Consider the following 7,047-nt stretch of genomic DNA (forward strand, 5'->3'; position numbering starts at 1 on the left):
CATATTCACACGGCGGCCATATTGGAATTTAACATTGAAAGTGCCGCCACCCGGCACCCCAGGTGGCGGCACTTTCATTGACTTCATTGACTTCATAGAAACATGGCCGCCGTGTGAATATGGTCTATTGCCCAACACTGTGGAGGACTAACAGACCACAGACCTGGATCCACACCCTTTGAAGCGCTCACATATTATAAAATATATATAAAGGTATTGTAATTGTAGTGGCTAAGCTTTGTGTTTTTGTTGTTGTTTTAATCAAATTCAACTTACTAGTGCTCATGGAGATTGCATATGAAGCGCAGCAATCCAAATCCATGCTCAGGGTAGGGCCGGAATCTCTCCAGCCCCTGAAGCACATGACGTGGAAACTGAAAAACAAGATAAAATGGTTTTGTTGTCTGATGGACATTAAGGCAGTGATTGATTGACTTGATCCCCAAATGATGCTTTAGTCACCTTTTTTTTCCATGCGTTGAATTGTCCCCCCTCAGCATAATGGTCTAATGACGCGATGAGGTTCATGTCAGTGTGTCGATAGTTCTTAACTTCCTTTAGATTTCCAATCTTTAGCAAGTAATTTAATCTCCTGGAAGAAACAAAATAATAATAATGAACCAAAAATATCACTCTTTAAACAAGTTGGTAGAAAACCTACTGTTGAATAAAATATGAGCTATGATTGTGATTAAGCCATGATTTTAAGTACAGATACCATTGAGAAATACTGTGGAACAGAAAATATGTTTTCCTGTTACTTTGATTTCCTGACCTTTGATTTCCCCAGAAGTAGGGATGAGCCAAGCAGCATTCTTCCACAATAGGTCTATTCTTTGGGTCTTCATTGATCATCCTCTTGATGAGATCCTTGGCAATCACATCCTGAACATGGTCCAGGTTGTACTTTCCATCCTGTATGAGGATTTCACATTTAGCCTGGTGACCTGGAGAACCTGGATCGTCAAATGGATGGTGTCCTTCAGACAGGATGTAATATAATAACATTCCAGCCACCTTTAGAATGAACATGATCATTTAGTGACAGTAGGCCTATGTGTTGTTTTCATTTATTACATTGTTCTCATGCAGAATAATAACAAACCTGGATGTCAGCACTTCTTGTATCCGGAACAGGTTTATCACCACCATCTTCATTAATGGTCTCCCTCGCCTTCCAGCATTTTGTTCCTGCACTGCTTGTTGAATATGTTGTTTGTCCTCTGGGCAGCCGTCTGCTTATTCCAAAATCTGCCAATCTGGCCCTCCCTGTAACATCTGCAGGGTAAATTTAGATAAATAAAACTGCTCAAAAAAAGTTCGGAAACTTAACTTCGGCCAATTATATCTCCCCTTTAATAATACCAATTGGTATTGTGTTTTATATCATTTTTATCGTTGATTAGTCACCTTTACAAGGAGGTACAGCTTGTAAGGATCGGGCATTTGTGGAATGAGCAACACAGCTAAACGTGTGGGTAGCGCCTCCAAAAATGTGCCAAAATCACCCAATATGCTTCTGTTGGTAATCGCTCTTGTTTTGAGCAACCTGCCAGCACACACCTGCTGAGAGGTGTGTGCCAGTAGTCACAGGTGAGTGACTGGCACCTGAACATGGGTTCTGCAACTTTGTTGAGTTGGAGTGTGTATGCTCCAAGCAGCAACACTGCCCCATGGAAATATGCCACGTTTGTCCCTTCAGGATAAGGCCCGTGCAATAGGGCAAGTGAAGCTGATGTTCTGTAACGCAGATTATTACACATTATTTGATGTCAGCCCTGGTACCATTTGCAGGCAGGTGTGTGCCAGTCACAGGTGTGACTGGCACCTGAGCATGGGTCCTGCAACTTGGTTTGGTTCCGTTGTGCAAATCTGGTCTGTAAATCTATGGTTCCTCAGTTAAGCAAGGGGTCTTGGGTTGTTGTCTTCCTTGTTGACTTCACCAGTCTCACAGAACTTGGTCCTAAGTTTGCAAATGGTACCTGGGCTGACACCAAATAATGCTGTCCCTCTGATTCACTTGCCCTATTGTACAGGCCTCATCCTGAAGGGACAAACGTGGCATCTTTCCATGGGGGCAGTGTTGCTGCTTGGAGCATACACACTCCAACTTAACAAAGTTGCAAAACCCATGTTCAGGTGCCAGTCACTCACCTGTGAGGCAGTCACACACCTGTGACTACTGGCACACACCTCTCAGCAGGTGTGTGCTGGCAGGTTGCTCAAAACAAGAGCGATTACCAACAGAAGCATATTGGGTGATTTTGGCACATTTTTTGGAGGCGCTACCCACACGTTTAGCTGTGTAGCTCATTCCACGAAGGCCCGATCCTTACAAGCTGTACCTCCTTGTAAAGGTGACTAATCAACGATAAAAATGATATAAAACACAATACCAATTGGTTTTATTAAAGTGGAGATATAATTGACCGAAGTTAAGTTTCCGAACTTTTTTTGAGCAGTTTATAAGAATATTTATTTTTAAATGACTAAAATACATTAGGTGCTTGTTTTATTTTTCTTCTTGTAACACACCAGTGTAAACATGTGGATGATATGACTATGGCCCAGTCGTAGAGGTCCTTAGCCTGCATGCTCCTACAGACACTGAATGTGCACTTGAGTGAATCAAAGAGTTTCCGTCTGGCGGACATATTTTATTAATAAGTGTATTTTACACAAAAGGTGAGTTTCTGAGATGTTTCCCACTGCAGAGAACAAAACTGTCTTTGTTTCTGTGAGTAGCGACACCGTTTTCTTTATTTTTACTACAGTTTAGACCTTGCTCGTTAGAGGACGTTTCTGTCTATAGAATAACACTGCTCCTGGCACAGCGGACCAGAGCTAGGTACATTCCTTCTTCGCTGGTAGAAACAGTTTAGCTCTGTCGAGCTCCAATCTGTGATTGGATGGGGCCGATGACATAGAGGGAAGTGTTTTCCTTCCGTAAATAGCAGATTTACAAGCTCACAACATGTCGCGCTGCTTGTAAATCGGCTATTTTGGTTTGATTATTATTTCCACATCAATCTCAAACTTTTACTTTTGATTCATAAAGATGGAAGTTCTATATTGTAATCAGCAAAAATAATTCTGTGTTTTAAATGCCACCTGTCTTTTTAAACCTGTGATCATGATGAAAACTAAATAAACATTAAACATAAAACTTACCAATCAAGATATTCCAGGGCGTGATATCGCAGTGGAGAATTGGAGGATACTGATGATGGAGTATCTTTAAAGGGACATTTCACCGCAGATCACTTTTCACCACTTTTAATGAAGTTTAGGACTCAAGAAACAAGGTCCTGTTTTTTTTTGTGTGTATAATCTGTGTTTTTAGATATCTAGTAATCTTCAAACATCTCGTGACGTTATTTACGTCACGAGATGTTACGTAATTCCTTTCCGCACTACATGTCTCGACGTGTCTCACACGGTCACCAGACATGTCGACCCAAGACAGGTCGACCCGGACCGGTCGACCCGCTGTCGACCCGCTTGGACCCGACAACTCGACCCAAATTCGACCCGGACCGAGAGAGAGAGAGAGAGAGAGAGAGAGAGAGAGAGAGAGAGAGAGAGAGAGAGAGAGAGAGAGAGAGAGAGAGAGACAGACAGAAAGACACACAGACAGACACAGACAGACACACAGACAGACAGACAGACAGACAGACAGACAGACAGACAGAGAGAGAGAGGGAGAGAGACATAATAATAATAATATGTACATTGATTTACCAAATAATTATTATTTGTCTGTCAAGGCTTTCAAGCAAGCACAGCCATTGAGATAGACACCTCCTTACCTCAAGCCCTATTGTCTTCTTGATGTGATAAGGCTTTCAAGCACAGCCATTAGACACCTCCTTACCTCAGCTCTAAATCCTTACAGTGTGTCTATTATCAATTGGTTCAGCCTGGCGATCCTCAATCTGTGTTGTCTGACAATTATTCTTGCACTCACTTTATTCTCCCCTTTTCAGGTAAAGTGCAAAGTTGCCATGTTATAATACGTTTCTATGAATGCTTTAGCTTCAAGACTGTATTGGTGTGGGACTGTTGGTGTTTTTGTTGCACTCGTTACAAAGCTAATGGAGGCTAATGGAAGCTAAAGGGAGCCACCCAGAGGCCGTTTACAGAACATCATAAAGTGACGTTCAGTCTACACATTAGCAGCAGCTCAGTCAGTGTTGTCGTATATGAGATGCAAATATTATAATTGGGATTTCATTTATATTGCATATTTCATCTTACTTACATTTTGTTTACAAGGTGAATATGTATGCTACACAGCATATGACCGTGTCCTTGTTTAAGGAAGGATAGGCTATCATAAATGTTTAGCTTCAGCCTATTTCCTTTTGATCACCTCAAACACTGATGGATGTAAGACTTGTATACATGTATGCTTGTACTGTCACAGCATAGCAGAGTATGACCTCTCCTAGGGGTTTTGTGAATAATCACATGAAGTATAAAAGTCAGATATATAAGAAGTTATAGTTATAATGGTAATGCCTTTATTGATTGTATGCTGTGCTTTGAATACACTATATTATTTGTATGTGTTATGGAAATGATTATTTTGTCATTCAGTCATAAAGTGACGTTCAGTCTACACATTAGCAGCAGCTCTGTGTTGTCTGACAATTATTCTTGCACTCTATTTCCTTTTCATCACCTCAAACACTGATGGAAAGTAACTAGTAACTACAGTTACTATAGGCTTTTTTGGTTGGTTATATCATTTTAGTTGACCTTGTAACAGTAAACTCATGTACTGTACTGGTACCTTTTCCTGTGCAAACTTCAATCAATCTAAAGGATCTGGTATTTCTATTATTGGCATATCTTTTTAATGTTAATAATGAGAGCTATACATTTAAGGAAGGATAGGCTATCATAAATGTTTAGCTTCAGCCTATTTCCTTTTCATCACCTCAAACACTGATGGATGTAAGACTTGTATACATGCTTAATGTCCCTTTAAAGTTAAAACTGTATATAGAATGCAGATATATGCAGAGAAACACAGAGACACTGGCCATCAACAACATCAATCATATTCCTAAGGCTAGCACCCATCATCAGCACCATCATTCATCCCCATAGCTTGATGGATGTAAGACTTGTATACATGCTTAATGTCCCTTTAAAGTTAAAACTGTATATAGAATGCAGCTATATGCAGAGAAACACAGAGACACAGGCCATCAACAACATCAATCACATTCCTAAGGCTATCAGCCATCATCATCAGCACCATCATCCATCCATCCCCATAGCAGAGTAAGACCTGTCCTAGGGGTTTTGTGAATAATCACATGAAGTATAAAAGTCAGATATATAAGAAGTTATAGTTATAATGGTAATGCCTTTATTGATTGTATGCTGTGCTTTGAATACACTATATTATTTGTATGTGTTATGGAAATGATTATTTTGTCATTCAGTCATAAAGTGACGTTCAGTCTACACATTAGCAGCAGCTCTGTGTTGTCTGACAATTATTCTTGCACTCTATTTCCTTTTCATCACCTCAAACACTGATGGAAAGTAACTAGTAACTACAGTTACTATAGGCTTTTTTGGTTGGTTATATCATTTTAGTTGGCCTTGTAACAGTAAACTCATGTACTGTACTGGTACCTTTTCCTGTGCAAACTTCAATCAATCTAAAGGATCTGGTATTTCTATTATTGGCATATCTTTTTAATGTTAATAATGAGAGCTATACATTTAAGGAAGGATAGGCTATCATAAATGTTTAGCTTCAGCCTATTTCCTTTTCATCACCTCAAACACTGATGGATGTAAGACTTGTATACATGCTTAATGTCATGTACATTTTATTTCACATTTTTTTGTACATACTACTATTTTTGACCTTTTTTTCAATCATTGAAATTGTTTTGATAGTATGACTGAAATAGTGCACAAAGACTCAGCCTTTTTGTAATATACATTTTATTTCACATTTTTTTGTATATACTACTATTTTTGACCTTTTTTTCAATCATTGAAATTGTTTTGATAGTATGACTGAAATAGTGCACAAAGACTCAGCCTTTTTGTAATATACATTTTATTTCACATTTTTTTGTATATACTACTATTTTTGACCTTTTTTTCAATCATTGAAATTGTTTCACACTGCCCTGTTTTGTCAAATAAAAGAACAGTTACTTTAATTCATTTCACCTCTTGTGTTGTGTTTAATGATGGCAACTAGTGTAGATCTGCTACTTTCAAATGATTTTAGAGGAGAGGAGGACAAAACAGGCTTACAATATTTACTCTTAAATATACTATAACACTTCTTAAAAAAAAGTATGCAACTGGGGGAGCATGCTTACAATATTTACTCTTAAATATACTATAAATATACTCAGGACCTCCCTCACTGTCACCTTGTACCTTGTACTCTACTACCCTCTAGGGGTAGACTAGACTAGGTCCGCCATCTTTCAATACACGTCAGAATGAGACCAGAGCATTATTGGTTGGGTAGCTTGTCAATCAAGAGCGGGGGGCGGGGAATGAATGCTATTGGTTGTGTAGCTTGTCAATCAAATCATCCCGCCCCTCCTAGAGAATAGCCTACTTTATCGTCAATTTTATAATAAATAGGACCATAATTTAGCAAAACGCATATCCTGATGATTGAAAGGAGACTTTAAACTAGCGACTGGAAGCATATAGAATGTATGACAATTTTTATTACAGTAAGAAAATCTAGTCTAAAGTTTGTCAAAAAACCCATTCACTTGCGTTAAAATAAATTCTTTCTGACACCGCAGGTCGGTGCAGGGTAAAACAGCGCCACTCTGGCCATTTACAAGCTTCTGTGTCGGCCTCATCGTAAATATCTAAGACTTGCCCCTTGGTCTGGTGACCTCTCACACAGACCAGCTCCAAAGACCGCCCCAATGGGGTGTCTCCACACGGCCAGTCACTCCCATTAGCTGCGCCCAGCGGTCAACCCCCGTTGCAGAGTGAGACTTTACTTTACCTGAGTTATCTTCTGATAGTTGTACTTGAATG

This window comes from Gymnoscopelus microlampas (assembly GCF_963454915.1).
Source record: "Gymnoscopelus microlampas genome assembly, chromosome: 10".
NCBI classification, from domain to species: domain Eukaryota; kingdom Metazoa; phylum Chordata; class Actinopteri; order Myctophiformes; family Myctophidae; genus Gymnoscopelus; species Gymnoscopelus microlampas.